Below are 16,276 nucleotides of genomic sequence, written 5' to 3'. Positions count from 1 at the left end.
TGCCACATGGCAGGCACTGGGGACTCAGGGCCACAGGTTCTAAAACTTGACCATGATAAACTCGGAGAAGTGCCCACCACTTCCCGTTGGAATTAATGGATGGGAAGAAAGCTAAACCATCCACTTAGGCATAGTGCTGATGTCTTTAGTGACAAAATGGAGGGAACCGTAAAAACATCCACTGGTGATAAAAAGACCTTGGTGGCCGCAGCAGTACGCTTTGCCGAAGCCTTATACCATGCCGAAGCCACGCAGGCCAGAGGGAACACGTGCAGTGTGCTGGCAAAGTGTTCTGCACCCCCCAGAGATGACTCTAAGATAAAACCCTATATATTATGATCCAAGACTTTGTATAAAGCGCAAGGGGCAAAGAGGCAAAGATCAATTATAAACCGAGGCCAAGAAAAGCGAACCAGGGGACAGTGACATCACACGGAGCCTGGTGCCACGCCGAGTGTGAACCAAGCTGGTTCTGACACAAAGCCGGGAACATCCACCCCTTCATTCAAGAAATCCTGACAGTGAAAGAGGTGTGTAGGAGCATCAGCCTCTATGAAGAAACCAACCAGAAACGCTCGAAAGTGCTCACAGCTCCCAAGTTTCCATGTTACCTGCCAGCAACGCTCCCCCAACGCGCCTGCCTTGTGTGCCAGGAGCAGAGTGACCAGGAATGGAAACTGGCCAAACGTGTCCAATTTCTGATTTTGGTGCCCAGGGGTTCCATAACATACCCCTTTCTTTAAACTTCCCTCCCCGGAGCTGGCTCCAGGGAGTTTCTGCCCTGCCAGGCCCCAAAGTCCCAGCTAGGAACAACATCCCTCCCCCACGCTCAGGGCAAGGACTAGATTTCATTTTCATCAGAGTAAGTGGCATTTAACAGGCTATCAAATGTAAGTCAACTTGAAATTCTCTATTAAGATCAGAAGAGATCTAACTTCTAGACACTTCTATCAAATCAAAAGATCATGCAGATAAAAATACAAAACACCACACCCACACACCCCACACTACTAACAAGCCCTGGAAACTTCCAGGGTGGGCGGTGATGGCAACATGTGGAGCCTGCGTCACAGAGCTTACAGTCCCAGTCCCCAAGGGGTGGCAAACACTGGTCAGCGACCGGCCAATGGCCTGTCTGTCACAAAGCCCTCAAGCTAAGAATGATTTTTTAAATCCGTTTTCACCTTTGTTTAAAAAAACAAAGAATGTGTGATACCCCCATGTGGCCACAGGTAAGAAAACTTTGCTGACCCTGAGCCTAAAAGAAAAAGCCTCGAGCAAGCACTTTGAAAAGTCTCCAGGAGGGAGGGGCGCCTGGGTGGTTCATTCAGTTAAGCGTCCAGACTCTTGGCTCAGGTCGTGATCTCACGGCACAGGTTCGTTAGTTCGGGTTCGTTAGTTCGTTTCCAGTTCTAGTTCTAGTTCCAGCCCTGCATCGAGCCCTGCATCGGAGGCTGCTTGGGATTCTCTCTCTCCTTCTCGCTCTGCCCTTCCCCTACTCGCTCTCTCTCACAATAAATAAGTAGACTTAAAAAAAAAAAGTCTCCAGGAGGGAAACAGATGGGAGTGGGGAGAGCACCGGGGAAGAGGCCCTACTGCTCAGCCAGGAGACCGGGCAGGGCTCAGCACAAGGGGGAGGGGCCCAGGCAGGGCAAATTATTCCCTGGACTGTGAACTGCGCCCTTAGGGACTTGTCTACTTAGTACTTTTTACAAACTTGTGTAGCATGCTGCATAACCAAGAAGTTCTCATCCCAACTCCCGGACCTGTGACTTCCTTACCTTAGCAGCGAGAAAGGGACTCTGCAGATATGATTCACGTAAGGATCTCAAGATGGGGATATTATCCTGGATCATGTGGACAGGGCCACTGTAATCACAAGGGCCCTAGGACATGGAGCGGGAGGGCCAGAGTCAGAAAGGCGTGGCATCCGGAGCTAAGGCTGGGGGACGCGCTCTTCCAGGGTCAGCGGGGCCACTGCAGAGAGGTGCAGGAGCCCCGAGGAGCTGGAGAAAGCAAGAAAACGATTCTCCCGTGGAGCCTCCAGAGGGAACCAGCCCAGCCCACACCCTGACTGTATGCAGCCCAGTAAGATTCACCTGAGACTTCTGACCTCCAGAACTGTAAGAGGATAGGTCTGTGTTGTTCTAAGTCACTGGATTTACAGTAACCGGTTACAACAGAGAATACACTCATTAACAGGCTTTTACTAGGCACTGCCTTGTGCCTAGCACTGAGCTGGGCCTGGGATGCGGCAGACAGCAGGCTGGGCCCTCCCCTCCCCATGTCCAGCCCGCAGAGACGACGGGACCACCCCCAGTCACACAGCTAATCAATAAGGAACCTGTTTCAGAATTTTTCACTTGGGCACCGTGATGAAAACTGCTCCTCTCTGCCACCCCTGACCACGGCTTTCACCTGACCCGTGAACCTACACACAGTGCTGAATAAAACCAGCGTGAATAAAGCCCCCTTCCTGGCCACATGCCTTGCGGGACTACACATTTAGCACTGTTAAACTTACGTAACTACAGAGTCCTTTACTAAATTAAAAACCAAACTGACAAAGAGAAGAAAAAATTATCGACCAGCCTATCCAATTCCCACATGAAACCTTAATGGGCTTGATTTTGACACATCGAAGGTCTTTCAATTATGAGACCTGGCGGAAAATACTTGTTTCCACAGATAGCGATCAAAAGTCCTCTTCAAATCTGTCAGTCCAAACTCCTGCCAGTTCATGAATACAAACAGGTCTTTCTTGGATTGATTCCGCACTGCCTGGGCCCACGGGCAGAGGTCAGAGTGAACACAGGTGGCTCTCTTGGGCCTTCCTGGGGACAACACACTTCTGAGAACTAACCTGTCCGCACCCCCACCCCCAGGAAGCACTGGGAGACCGGAAGCCTGACCGCACCCTGACTCCTGGCACCCCTGGGAAAAATTAAAGAAAAACCCCGGGCCAAGGGGATCCACTCTCCCGGGAACTGAGAATTCTGTCCACGACCATTAGCTGGCCCGCAGCTGTTGCCTGAGGCCCTCCCAAGAAATCCAACCATTCAGCAAATAGCTGAGTCCCTACTGCGCTGGGACCCCTTGCAAACGGGGCTTCAGAAAAGCCAGCACAAGCACGCGCTGAACTAACGCCCACATTCAACCTGCGCGCGCAGTTTTTTGGTGCCCCCCCCCCCTCCTCCTGCTTTCTCACCCAAGCTCTGCACCTGCGGGCCACGTTAGTGGCCTCTCTTGCCCTCAGCCTCCCTGTCCACAGAACGGAGGGGCCACAGCAAGATTTCACAAGTGGCAGCCGGTTCTAAAAATCAAACACGCCAGTGTGAAAAACCCACAGCCACAGCATTTAGGAATGACTCCCGGTCAAGGTGGCCGTCTCTTGCCACACACGCGCTACTGCATTCTATCTTCCGACCTAACCTGGGATGCCGCCGGGCAGTGCCACCGAGTCACCGTTGCTATGGAGACAGCACCTGTCGGGGAGGGGCCGGATACCGCTCATTCTAACGCTGGGGAAGACCGTACAGACGCAGGGTCTCCCGGCCCCCGTTTTCCCTTTAGAACTGGGGTCGCCGAGTTACTGACAGTCCGAAGACTATGCGGCAGAGGCCTAGGAGGCCCGCAAAGCATAACCTATTTACCGTCTGGCCTTTAGATTACAGACACCAGCCTGACAGCATACCAAGTTCCTTTCATTAGGCCAGATTTCACTGGACACAAATCTAAAACACAAATATAGTCACTCGGGTATTATTGCCATACTTGGGGCCCAGCCCAGCCCCACACCCAACTGGCTACTCTGCCTGCCCCTTGGTTTTCATAAACCTCAGGCCGAGAGCATTAACTGTTAACAGGAGTTTGAACGGCCTACAGGTATCGGCTGAGTTGCTACCCACCAACACACACACATACACACACAACATGCTTGACTGGCCTCATCAGATGGCAGAAAAGTGCAGGCAAGTGTCTGGCTGTGAATCATGAGGCCGGTCAAGGCGAGAGAACGTCGTTCTCGGTGGATCAGGAGCACGTTCATTCAAGCCTGACTCACGCCCGGATCCGTGGGACAAGAGCTGGCTGAGACGCACCAGGTCCTTGCAGATGGGCATGACCACGCTTGGCGTGTAGCCACCGCTTCCTCTCCCTTTTGTAGGTAACAGAATTAATCTTCTTTCTCCAAATAAAACCCAACTTGGACCCTCCGTATTACATACACAACAGCCAGGGGTGCCCTGACAGGAGGGGTCCGGCCCACGCCCCACCCCCTACACTGTAACCCGCTCTTTCCCACAGCGGCCACTCTGAGACACCAGGGAGGCACGCCGCAGGGTCCTGGAGCATTTTGGAAATGGCTGGCCTAAATGAAAATATTGCCATTAGACACAGAAAAAAAGGGCCTAAGATCCATGTGTGAAGAGAGGCACACCTGGGCGGCTCAGTCAGTTTAAGTGTCCGACTTCAGCTCGGGCCACGATCTCTAGGGTTGTGAATTTGAGCCCTGCATCAGGCTCTCTGCTGTCAGCCTGGGGCTGGCCAGCTTCTGATCCTCTGTCCCCTGCTCTCTCGGCCCCTCCCAGCCAGTAAGTGGGCATCTTGCTCTATCAAAAATAAACCAACATTTAAAAAAAAAAAAAAAAAAAAGGTCTGCATGCATATTCTGGCAAGTTATCCAAAAAAAAGCTCAAGAGGCCCAGGATTTGCTGGCATAGAAGCAACCAGAACGATTCGCCAACAAAGGCAACTTAATACCCAAGCCCCGCCTCCCCAGACAGTAGCCCCACCTGTCAAGCAGGTTACTGAGCCGGTCTGTTATCTGCCCACCAAAGGGAAAACCTCCCTGTACTCCCATCTTATCAAAAGCTGTTTCCGGGAACACGATTAATTTCACTCTGCCTGGGTCCCGGCCAGAGTCAGAAGCCCCCCTGGCCAGGTGATCTGGGATGGCCTATAAATCGCCCGGGGACCACTGCAGCTACACGTTCACTCCTGAGAGCCAGGCACCCTGCTGACCAGCCACGACTCACGTGCCCTCACAGGGCTCCTCCCAAGAGCCCTTTCTGGAAGATGCTACTGCCACCAACCTGCTTTACAGAGGACGCGAAGGCGTAGTTGGGGCGGAGAAGTAACTTGTCCAAGGTCACAAGACGACAGGACTTTAACCCTCAGGACACCCGGAGACAGCACCAACACTGAGGAAGGACCCACTGTGTGCCCCAGCTCCAAGATGCTCTCTCAGAGCAAGGCCAATCGATCACGGACGACCCACGACCCACTGACACAGTGCCAGAACAGTGCGGCACAGGCAGAACTCCCAGACCAGGGTGGGGGGAAAAGGCGGCAGAATGTCCCTGTAGAGAAGCAACAGAAAGACCCCACCGCCACACAAAACATATCAAAAACCCTGATCCGACAGGAGTGGAAACTGAGAGCAGGCTGGAAAAATGCTTGAGAAAACAACCAGTGGGGCCGGAAAGGACGTGGTCATTAGTCAGTACACTTGTTAAATCTCAGTCAGACGTGAAGAACCATCGCCACAAAAGCCAGCTAGAAGATTAATCAGTAATTCCACCCTTTTGCAACACGCCAAAGGCACGTTCTCTTCTCCAAAAGAAGAGAACTTTAATGTAAGAAAGGCACTGCGCCACCTACTTCAAATTCTCAGACATTTTTTGTGTCGGCAACGAGACTCCAACCTTGTCCCCAGAACCCTTTTTCTGTGAAAGGACAAACAGTATGTCAGGCTTTGCGGCCGCAGTCCCCACCACGGCCACTCCACTCTTACCAAGGCTGTCACTGCAGCACAGAAGCAATCACAGACAACACGCGCAAAAGGAAGAGTCGTGTTCTCATAAAACTTTATTTACAAAAATAGGAGGCAGGAGGATTCGGAGCCGCAGTTTGCGGACCCTACTCTAAAGGAAAATGATGCGCTACAGTTAGACGGATTCAACTAAAAGAGGTTCGCATACACAGCAGGATAGAGCAGGGGCATGAGACAGACGTGGGGGTGGGGAATCCTGGCTGGGTTTCGCAGGGGAACTCTGCCGCCTCCCCCTCAGCCACAGCAGGGGTCAAACCTTCCACTTCCCCCCCCACACACACACACACACCCCGCTTTCAGAGGCTCCTTCTGGGGCAGCAGTGAGAAAAGCAGGGACCTGTACTTGTGCGTCCCCTGCCAGTCTTTCCACCTGCAAATGCCCGGCCTCGAGGTTTCTGCAGGAAAATTATGAGGGGTGCCTGCAGACGACAGCACAAAGGGATGAAAACGAGGTTTCTGGTCCCCACCATTGGGCACCAGAGCCCCCACCCCCAGCCCCCCAATTCCCAGACAGCATGTTCAGGAAGCAACAGAAATTAAAGATAAGAAAGAAGGCGTGTGCTGCAGGGACCCAAGCACTTCCCAGGCCCCTCTTCTGCACGCTGGGTTTGCAAGTCCCATCCTTGATTTCCTGGACCACACACAGAGGCTCAGCTCTCTCGGACTGGACTGACCCTCGGGCCCCCTCCAGGATCAAAGTCCATCTGGAGCCCCGGCTGTAACTCTTTTACCGGCATGGCATCGGGCATTCCCACCACGGCACAAACAAGCCCGATAGCCTGGCCCCAAACAGGCCCCTCCAGTCTCACCCCCGCGCCACCAGGCTCCGCTCTCCAAAACAAGCTGTTTGTATCTTGACTCCGCCCCACACTGGCTGTGACTTTAGGCCTGTTTCCTCGTGGATTAAACAGAGATGAACATACTGTTATCCACCTCCCAGGTCTGACGTCAGGAATAAATGAGACAAGGAACACAACACACGTGACCCAGAGTTCGCCTGCCCTTAGAAGGTTCTCAGCCAAGGGCAGCTGTCACACTGGCTCTGCACAGGCCAGCCCTCAAGCTGCCCCGCCCCACCGTCAGCCTGGCACACAGCACTCCTTCCTCCGGATTCCCGTGCAAGCAACGAAGCCTTCGTTTTCCCCACCTCTGGGCTCCCACAGGCCTGGGCGCTGCCTGGGACGTGTGCCCGCCTCCTCCTGTGATCAAGGGACCTGTCCCCACTTTGGTGTGTCACAGCTTAAGAGCCCTGATGCAGAGCACAGGCCTCTAAAACCACGGCAAGAAATTTGTTCAATGTTCAGGATCTGTTGGTGAACCCCATAATTAATTCTCAGGAGACAGACACACTTTAATTCTCAGAAAACCCTCTTGAGATAAAGAGTCCGCAGCGACTACATTTTAAACAACACAACTGCCCCCGCTTCAGGGCAATGAAGTTTCCCACTTCAGGGCAATGAGCATGGTATTCAACGCAATCCCACACCAGTGTTACAACAGACCCCCTCAAGGAGGGGGTGATCCTAGCCCCAGTTCCTTTCTTTATCTGTAATACTCTTCAGGAACAAAAGGAATACATACTGGTCACAAGCTTTACGACATACAGGAAAACGGGGCGCCTCGGTGGCTCAGTCGGTTAAGCTTCTGACTTCAGCTCAGGTCACGATCTCGCGGTTTGTGAGTTCAAGCCCCACATGGGGCCAGCAGGCTCTGTGCTGACAGCTCAAAGCCTGCGGCCTGCTTTGGATTCGGTGTCTCCCTCTCTCTCTGCCCCTCCCCTGCTCACATACTGCCTCTCTCCCTCTCTCTCGAAAATAAATAAACGTTAAGAAAATATATATACAGCCAACCACCTCCCAGCTACACTGGCGTTCTCCCTCTGCCAGTATGAGTACTCTGGCCGCCTGCCTCCTGTTCCGCTCTTCTGCTCTACTTTTGTTTCCTATTTCAAAAGAGTTCGGCAAGGAAGGTCATATAAAACACTGTCACTAAATTCTAAACCGATTTGCTGCTTGTGTAAAAAAACTGCACTGTGCCTGGGTGGCTCAGTGAGTCAAGCGACTTCTGACTTCCGCTCAGGTCATGCTCTCACGGTTTGTGGGTTTGAGCCCGTCTGTGCTGACAGCTCGGGGCCTGGAGCCTGCTTTGGATTCCATGTGTCCCTCTCTCTCTGCCCTTCCCCCACTCGCACTCTATCAAAATAAACATTTAAAAAAAATTTTTTAAGAGAATTCCACGAATGACTTTAAGGATAGCTCCGAGAGGGACAGGCGGTGCACGGGCACACAGAAGGAGAGTCCCAGCAGTGACTCTGTTGACAGCTACAGCCTCCCCGCAGGAATGATGTCACAGCACAGGCTGGAAGCTGGGCTAGAGGAGGGAGGACCGTGGGCAGAGAGCATCTTTCTTCAGCCCAGGGGAAAGCATCCTGCCACCTTCCCAAAGCCCGCGTCCTCACAGATCCGTGGCTATAAACACACAGGATGGTGCAGGGACAGAGCCTGGTTCTACAAATGCCGAACACCAGCCACCACTGACCACATCGCTTCACACCTGCCCCAGTGACCACTAAGGGGCTCTCAGGCAAAGCCCCCCTACCAAGGGTGAGCCCCCTCTAGCAGACAGTAGCACCCTCTACACACACGGAAGCAAGTGCCAGGAGTCCAAGGGCCACCTCAGCCACTTCCGTTTGCTCGTCTACACACAGGGACAGAAAGTGTGTTTCAGCGGGTTGTTAGAAATGCCGGGCGCAAGAGGTGATACAAACACGCCTGGTGGAGGACTCGCGGCTCCAGTTACTCCCCTCCCACCCTCCTCCCTGCGCCGGACTCCCGCCTGGACTCCCTCCACAGCGCCTGCAGCCCCAGAAGCCTCCGGCTCCCAACCGTCTCAAGAGAACTGGAGGGGAGGGCAGAGTTCACACTCTACACGCAAGGAGGTGGAGACAAGTGACCAGGGATCCCAACCAGCCCTTTCACTGTAGTGGGGGAGGGGTGGGGGACGACAGCAGCAGCAGAGCGGTGTAACTGACAAATACGTACACATGCACACACGAGCACACATTCAAACACGCGCACGTAAATATGACCGAGTATCTATACATGCACACACGTCCCTTAATTCAGTTCCATCCAAGAAACACTATATAGAATATGGGGGATTCTGGTTAAACACGGCAAAAGGACAACAGGCATTTCTAGCTCACCCTTCCAAAACCCCCTAAAATGAAAATACACAAAGGGCACCCAAAGGTCGGGGACAATATTGGCAGACAAGAAACAGACACACGAGTGGAAACTGATTTCACAGACTGAAAGATCCTCAGACAGGCCTGCAGGACACTCAGGAGGCACTGGGAGGCGGTGGGCACCTTGTAAGACGGGGAGGCAGGGATGTGAAGGTGGGACAGCTTCTTGAAAGACCCCTCCCCCGCCTGGATAAATTAAACAAGAGAAGTCTAGACTTGAGAATGCCAGGGTCCAAGGGAATGGAAATGAGGAAAAGACCTAAAAAAAAAAAAAAGCTAGGTGAAAACCTGAGTCACAAAGCGAATCGTGGGGTGCCTCAGCCCTCTCTGCTGTGGGCCTCATTGCAGGGTGGCGGATAAACACATTCTGTCCCTTTCTCCACGTCCCTGGCAAAGATGAAGGAGTCTTCTCTTGAAAACCAATAGACACAAACACTTGGGTCTTGAGAAAAGAAGGCCGGCTTCCCACCCACTCACCCTACAGGGAGGTAGGCCACCCAGAGCCAGCCACCCCATCCTCAATCAGCTGTGTGTGCCCAAGACCACAGTCATCTGAAGGGCCTCACAAAAAGGCTGATACGAAAAACGCAGACAAAAGAACCTGGAAGAAACAGACAACACCGGGAACCAAAGATTAAAAAAAATAAAGTAACATAAAATTAGGGGCTCCAGGGTGGCTCGTCGGTTAAGCGTCTGACTTTGGCTCAGGTCATGGTTCTAGCCCCACGTCAGGCTCTGTGCTGACAGCTCAGGGTTTGCAGCCTGCTTCGGATTCTGTGTCTCCCTCTGGCTCTGCCCCTCTCCCACCTTTCTCTCTCAAAAATAAATAAATTTTAAAATAACAGTAAAAGAAAAAAAGAAAGTAACATAAAATTAATATCCTCAGGAAATCGGAAGATCCTACACCCATCCCAAAAAAACAGGGTTTCTTTTCTTCAGGGACAATCAGAAAAAGCCCTAGGAAGTATTAAATACAGGACAGGCCAAACCCCACCACCTCACATGAATCATGAGAAAAACAGCAGACAAATCTCAACTGACAGATATTCTAGAAAATACTGGGCCGGTACCCCTCAAAACTGTCAAGGTCATCAGAAACAAGGCAAATCGGGTAACGGTCAGTCTGGAGGGAACCAAGGAGGCATGAACACTAAATGTGGTACCTTGGAACAGAAAAAGGACATTAAGTATAAAAGTAACAAAATCTAAGGGGCACCTGGGTGGCTCAGTTGGGTAAGCTGCCAACTCTTGATTTGGGCTCAGGTCATGATCTCACAGGTTAGTGGGATGGAACCCCACAACAGGCTCTGTGCTGACAGCACGGAGCCTGCTTGGGATTCTGTCTCTCCCTGTCTGTCGGCTCCGCCCCTGCGTGTGCACAGGCTCTCTACTAAAATTTCAATTAATAATAACATATCAGTACTGGTAATTAATTGGGACAAAGAACCGTACTAACATTAGAACTTTGTAATAGGAAAAACCGGCAGCACAGTATACAGAAACTACAACTGTTGTGTCAATCCAAACTCTTCTAAATTTTAACTTCAATTTCAACAGAAAAAATGAAAAATAAAGGGAAGAAAATCTCAGGAAATTAACAAAGAGATGAACGCTAGTCTTTCCGTCAACCCAAAATTAAAGGATGGACCCAGGAGTCCAAATTTAACCAGGAGTGATAAAAACAGAGAGGAAAAGAGGGGAGAAGAATTTATCAAATGAAAAAAACATGAAAAATCCCCAGAGCTGAAGTGCCCAAGATTGCAAGGGCACCCCTAGTGCTCAGAATAACGGACGTGAAAAGAACAGAGTACAAGGTGACATTCCAGTATTATGAGGGACAAAGAGAAGAACCCCAAAGTTTATGAAAGCACCCCACGTACCAGGTAGAAGCAATGAGAACGGCCATGAAGACTCATGAACAACAATGATGTGTGTCTGCATTTCTCATCCACATCGTTCCCCTCCCTGGAAAAGGATTTTCAACCTAGAATCCAATACTCAGCTGACCAAATCAAATATGGGCATAGAAAAAGATACTTTCAGACTCACATGAGGGCTCAAAACATATACCTTCATAGAAAGTTCCAGAGGAACATACTCTAACAAACGAGAGAGCAATCCAACACAGAAGCAAACGTCATAGATGTTAATTCTCCCTTCCTCTTTCCTAGAGGAAAAGTGATCCCGTCCTTCCTCAGCCTAAGGGGGCTGACCCACACCCTGCTGGGGGGGGGGGGGTGGTATGCAGGGTCTAGAAGCCCATTCCCCTGGCTGGGCTGGGCTGTTGGCTCAGCGGCTCAGCATGGGTTCATGACCCACCCAGACAATTAACATACCCGGTTCCTCTGTCAATAACGTCCTGTGGTTCAAGGCAGCTTAAGATAGTTGCAATTACTTGATGTTCAAATTACCCGACTGGTACACACATGGGATCCAGGAAACAAGGGATCCAGCACAGAGGGACAAGGTCCCAGGATGACATGCAAAGGAAGCCCAAGATGGCCACTGCACTACAGGCAAGAAGATGGGGAGGGTTCCAGGAGGTAAACAGAGCTCACAACTACCTAATGTATCTGTGCAATCTGAAAACAGCATTTGCTGCATTTTACTGAGCATTTGCAAGAAAGGAGAAGATTCAAGTTTTATTGTCATTCAATTTATCAACCAATGTATCCGTTCTGGTGTGCTTTCCCACGTAAGGAATTTTGTCTTACCTGAAATCGGAAAGATATTCTCCTATGTTTTCTTCTAGAAGCTTTACTGTCTCATCTTTCATGGTCAGCTCTATGCTCTATGTAAACCTGATTCTGGATATGATTTGAGGCAGAAGATTCATTTTCCCAGTACCTTTTTTGAAAAGGCCATCTTTTCCCTTTGTCGTGTGGCACCCTTGTCGTAAACGGACTTCTGTGAAGTCTGTTTCAAGATCTCTCTTCTGACAGCCTATTGTCTATCCTTCTGACAACACTGTGCTGCCCTAATTACTGCAGCATTTATAAAGTCTTGACATCTGGTAGGATAAGTCCTTCAGCTTTGCTATTCTTCAAGACTGCTTTATTCTTGGCTCTCCACATTTTCGTATAAATTTCAGAATCAGTTTGTCAATTTCCAAACAAAACAACAACAGTAAAAGAAAGCCTGCTGGGATTTTTACCGAAATCACATGGAACCCAGAGTTCAAATTCGGGAGAACTGACATCTTCACAAGGCCAAGCGCTGGTGATATGCGTGGCCAGGACAGCTGCCCCGCACTGCCAGTGGACGTGCCCGTTGGTAAAATCACTGGAAAACTGGCAGCCGTCCATTAAAGCCACACATATGCCGACCCTGCGACCCAACCTTCCCATTTCTGGGTACGTACCCAACAGAACAAGTTCGCACACACGTCCAGGGATATTTGTTTGAAGGTGCATGGCAGCATCATTCGGGAATAGCTCAAAATGGAAACTAACGGAAGCTAAAAGTCTATCACCACTAGAACAAATAAATATCATACCCACATAATGGAATGCTATTCAACAATGGGAATGAATAAACTGTCACACACAAACCACACTGATGAAACTCACAGATATCACGCTGAATGAAAGCACGTACAAAAAAGAAGCAGAACAGGGAGTCATTTTATAAGCATCAGGGGGCAATCCGTAACGAAAACACAGACTGGCGCAAACCTATATATGCAGAGTAACTTCAAAACGAAAAAAAAAAGTCACTAAAAAAAATCATTGTTAAATAGAAAACACTGGGGAAAAAAATCTCTGCACCTTGGTGGATAAAGCCCACTCAAAAGAGAGAAGATCACAGATGGTCTGATTAAGGTAGATCAGCCAACATGTTCAGAAAGGGACTACACGGCATCTGCCTCACCAGGTCAATGAAGCGCGCAACTCTTGGTCTCTGGGTTGTAAGTTCAAGCCCCACATTGGGGGGCAGAGATTACTTAAAAATAAAGTCTTAAAAAAAAAAAAAAGAAAGAAAGAAATTACTACATATGAAACTTTAAGGAAAAACCCAAATTCTGAAAAGCAAAACTCTCTGACCACAGTGCAATAAAAGAAGACATAATGAAAGCAGAAGTAAAAAAATAACACTACCGGTTGGAAAACTTAAAACACTCTTAAAAAATTCTGAATCAAAGGGAAATTCAAAACCATAGATGCAGAATCCCTAGAAAACCACAAATGGAGGAGAGAACACTATAATATCAAAACTTTTAAAACAAATTTATACTCAAAGGAAATTTAATAATCTAAAAACTTTAAATTTCCTTTTTTTTTTTTTTTAACTTTTGTCTATTTATTATTGAGAGACAGGGAGACACAGAGCATGAGCAGAGGAAGGGCCAAGAGATGGAGAGACACAGAATCCAAAGCAGGCTCCAGGCCCCGAGCTGTCAGCACAGAGCCCGACGCAGGGCTCGAACTCACAAACCGCAAGATCATGACCTGAGCCGAGGTCGGACACTTAACCAACTGGGCCACCCAGGTGCCCCAAAAAACTTTAAATTTTCAAGAGAAAAGAATGAGATTAAATTAAGCATCCAATTCTAGAAGTCAGAAAAAGACACAATGGAATGCAAAGGAAAGCAGAAACAATGAAGAAAAATGAACCGAAAATAATTAAATGAATGTAACTGAATACAACTGGAATAAAATGAAATTAAGAACAGTTCTTTGAACCAAGAAATAAAACAGATAAACCACTGAGAAACAGTTATTTGTACCTCATTTCACAGACAGGACACCAAGTCTGTGAGGTTAAAAGAGTGGCCCAAGGTCACTATCAACAAGTTAGGACGTTGCAAAACCTGAGCCTAAACCCAGCTCAGTCTGACATTCAGGTCTGCTCTGAAGCATGGACCCATGTGGGCACCAGAGAATGACCACGTGGCCACCAGAATAAAATGCCCACAGTACCCCCCAGCTCTCCCAGTGCTCCTGGGGCCGTGGTGAGTGTCCAGGTCAAATGTGGGCTGGGGTGGGGTCTGAGGAGGCACCACGTCAGGTGAGGGACTCTAACAAGAGTCCTGTGGCCCCAGCGGGTGTGCCAGCAAGTGGGGGGTGGGAGGACGGAGACAGAGGGAGACACAGAATCCAAATCGGGGCTCAAACTCAGGAACCGTGAGTCGGAAGGACGCTTAACCGACGGAACCACCCAGGTGCCCCTACAGGGGTCTGTCTTGAGTCTCTAAGCCACAGTACCTGAATGGTTCCAGGGACCCTGTCATCACTCCTGACCAACTTAAACTCTGTATGGCTCCTTTCTTCATGGGCCATGGGGTCAGTCACTACACACCCAGCTCACACGCACACAGGAATGGGCTGAAGCCTGCAGAAGAGTCTGCTAGAAATCCCTATGCAGTCTGCAGAGTTCCCAGCCAACCTCACCTTTTGAACATACGATAATTTACTGAGAGAAAAAAAAAAAAAGACAATTTCAATTTATAGCTGGAGACGGACACTCGGGATAGACATGCCACACACAGGCCTCCCTCTCCAGGGTCAAAACTTACCAAGGACTGGGTGCATGGGTGGCTCAGTCTGCTGAGCATCTGACTCTCGATTTCGGCTCAGGTCATGATCTCAGAGTTCATGATCCAGCACAGAGCCTGCTTGGGATTCTCTCCCTCTCCCTTTGCCCCTTCCCCATGAATACTCTTTCAAGTGCTCTCTCTCTCTCTCAAAATAAATGAACAGTGAAAAAAAAAAGAAACAAGAAGAAGAAAAACTTACCACAGACCTGGCAAAAAAAAGAAATACGTAAGACATACACCTTTATTTCAGTTTCTCCTTCCTCTTCTACCTCCCGTTAATGGTAAATTAGCAAGTGAGAAGCACTTTGCAAATGCCACCAAAATCCATGTTCTGTATTGTAAGGTCTGATTGAGCAGAGGACAGAAACTGAGACGGCATTTGAATTGGATTGTTCTTTCTAACCAGATCAACAAAGCGGTTTCCAAGGGCCATGAACAGAGACACATGACTGAATCAGGTGGATTCCTGTGAACCGTCAGGGCCCCAACACCAGGAGCCGGGGCACTCGGGATGAGGCTGAACACAATACTGACCCTGGGTGAAGCTGTTGCCGGAAAAGAGCCAGTAATGCGCGAGCTGCCCAGTCCTGGCCCTGACCACCCACAAGCACGCATGTCTGTTACGCTTGTACACGCCTTCGCAACCAGTACATGTTACTACCCCGCATCCAGTGTAACAAATGCAAATAACACGACAAGTCAATCCAACTCACTAACGTGGTGGACGTCCTCCATACCGTTTCTTCTCAGCTCGCGCAAACCTAGCAGCGGCCCGTGGTCTTCGAGTTTCAGCCCACCAACGTGGGAAGTTTCCATATTATGCTGTAGCTCACTCTCTTAGTACACTGGGGTCATCTTTCCAAGAAAACACATACAGATCTATCTCATCGTTTGAATGCCTAATCGTATTTCACGGTGTAGCTGTGCCTTTACCCACTGCCCTACAGACAGATACATAAACAACTTCCAGCTGTGTGCTATGACGAATAATGCTACAGCCAACATCGCAGTCCACACACCCATACGCACTCGGGCCAACACTTGCGGACCATCTGACATTTCCACGGAGCAGGTTTCTAGTTTGCGCCCAAGGAGCTGAGAGGCAGCAGATGAGAGCTGTAACCCGGCCCCGCGCTGCGGACTCCAGACCCTTCCCCAGGTGAACCTCCCGGGAGACAGATGCCCTCTGGCAGGGGCGCCCTGAGGGCTGCAGAACGCGCCCCACTTGCAACAAAACGAAGACCCCATCTTGCAGCCCTCCTCCAACGGTGGCACTCTCATGGCTGCACCCTGAGGAGGCAGGGGGGAGGCAGCAGTGGCCTCCCGACAAGCCCCAAAGGAGACTCCCTAGCAACAAGCCATGCCACCCGGAGGTGATGTGCCCTTTAATCCGGCGAGGAAATACTTCACCAGGCTGCCTCAATCACGGTCACAACTGCACAGAGGACCCTGCTAACCACCGCAGAGGTGGGTGTCCTAACTATCACCCCCACGTGGAGGCCACAGGTGAAGGAAGAACAGGCCCAGGTCACTCCGTTCTGTGTTCTGTCACTCAGCAACTCATGTCGACCCAGAGGCGAGCCGCACACACTAGGGGGTGTGCTTACGCAGAGACGTTTCATCAACAACTCAGCCCCTGCAAATCCACCTTCTCTTTGAA

General features: G+C 50.1%; 1 protein-coding gene across 12 annotated transcripts in view; it reads right to left on the bottom strand.

Moving 5' to 3' along the window:
- The window catches only part of PRRC2B (proline rich coiled-coil 2B), an 86,288-nt gene that overhangs the window by 58,936 nt on the left and 11,076 nt on the right, over positions 1-16,276 (bottom strand). The gene's annotated exons all lie outside the window — the stretch shown is intronic.

The sequence above is a fragment of the Lynx canadensis genome, chromosome D4 (assembly GCF_007474595.2).
Source record: "Lynx canadensis isolate LIC74 chromosome D4, mLynCan4.pri.v2, whole genome shotgun sequence".
NCBI classification, from domain to species: domain Eukaryota; kingdom Metazoa; phylum Chordata; class Mammalia; order Carnivora; family Felidae; genus Lynx; species Lynx canadensis.
Note: the sequence above shows the minus strand (reverse complement) of the source record. Positions and strands in the feature narration are given on the sequence as shown.